At 37.2% G+C, this 1083-nt stretch overlaps 1 pseudogene; it reads left to right on the forward strand.

Annotated features, from left to right (window-relative positions):
* The first annotated feature begins 589 nt into the window (after nt 1–589).
* On the forward strand, nt 590–701 carry LOC131064467 (5S ribosomal RNA; annotated as a pseudogene).
* Nucleotides 702–1083: the final 382 nt, after the last annotated feature.

Raw genomic sequence — 1083 nt, forward strand, 5'->3', positions numbered from 1 at the left:
ACTCGTAAATCATCATTTTGAAGCTTGTGCTTCCTAAACATAAGTTTTGAAACATTAAAATCTGTGTTTGGAAGCACAACAAGCTTGAAAATGCTAGTTCTAATTTCGAAGCCACGTGAAACCTCAGTTATGAAACTTATCCTACTCCCAAATCATCATTTTGAAGTTTGTGCTTCCTAAACATAAGTTTTCAAACATCAAAATGTGTGTTTGGAAGTACAACAAGCTTGAAAATGCTAGTTCTAATTCTAAAGCCACGAGCGTGAAAGCTCAATTATGAAACTTATGATACTCTCAAATCATTATTTTGAAGCTTGTGCTTCCTAAATGCAAGTTTTTAAGCATTAACATGTGTATTTGGTACTACAACAAGCTTGAAAATGTAAGTTCTAATTTCAAAGCCACAAGCATGGAAACACGGTTATGAAACTTATCGTACTCCCAAATCATCATTCTGAAGCTTTTGCTTAGTAAATGCAAGGTTTGAAAAATCAAAATGTGTGTTTGGAGGCACCATGGGCTGGGTGGTCGGGGTGGATTCACACGTGGGTCATGGTTTGATAAGTACACACTACAACAAGCTCATAACAAGTGCGATCATAACATGCATTGGATCCCATCAGAACTCCGCAGTTAAGCGCACTTGGGCCGGAGTAGTACTAGGATGGGTGACCTCCTAGGAAGTCCCGGTGTTGCACCTTTTTCTAGTTTTGTACAAAAAGTTAGAAAATGCAAGCTTCAATTCCAAAGCCATGAGGATGAAAGCACGATTATGAAACTTATTGTACTCCTGAATCATCATTTTAAAGCTTGTGCTAAGTAAACACAAGTTTCGAAGCATCAAAATGGGTGTCTGGAGTTACAGGAAGTTTGAAAATGCAAGTTCTGATTCTAAATCCACGAGCATGAAAGTGCAATTTATGAAACTTATCGTGCTTCCAAAATGAAAATTTTGAAGCATCAAAATGGTTGTTTGGAGGCACAACAAGCTTGAAAATGCAAGTTCTAATTCCGAAGCCACAAGCATGAAAGCATGATTATGAAACTTATCATATTTCCAAATCATCATTTTGAAGCTTGTGG

Source organism: Cryptomeria japonica, chromosome 2 (assembly GCF_030272615.1).
Source record: "Cryptomeria japonica chromosome 2, Sugi_1.0, whole genome shotgun sequence".
Lineage (NCBI taxonomy): Eukaryota > Viridiplantae > Streptophyta > Pinopsida > Cupressales > Cupressaceae > Cryptomeria > Cryptomeria japonica.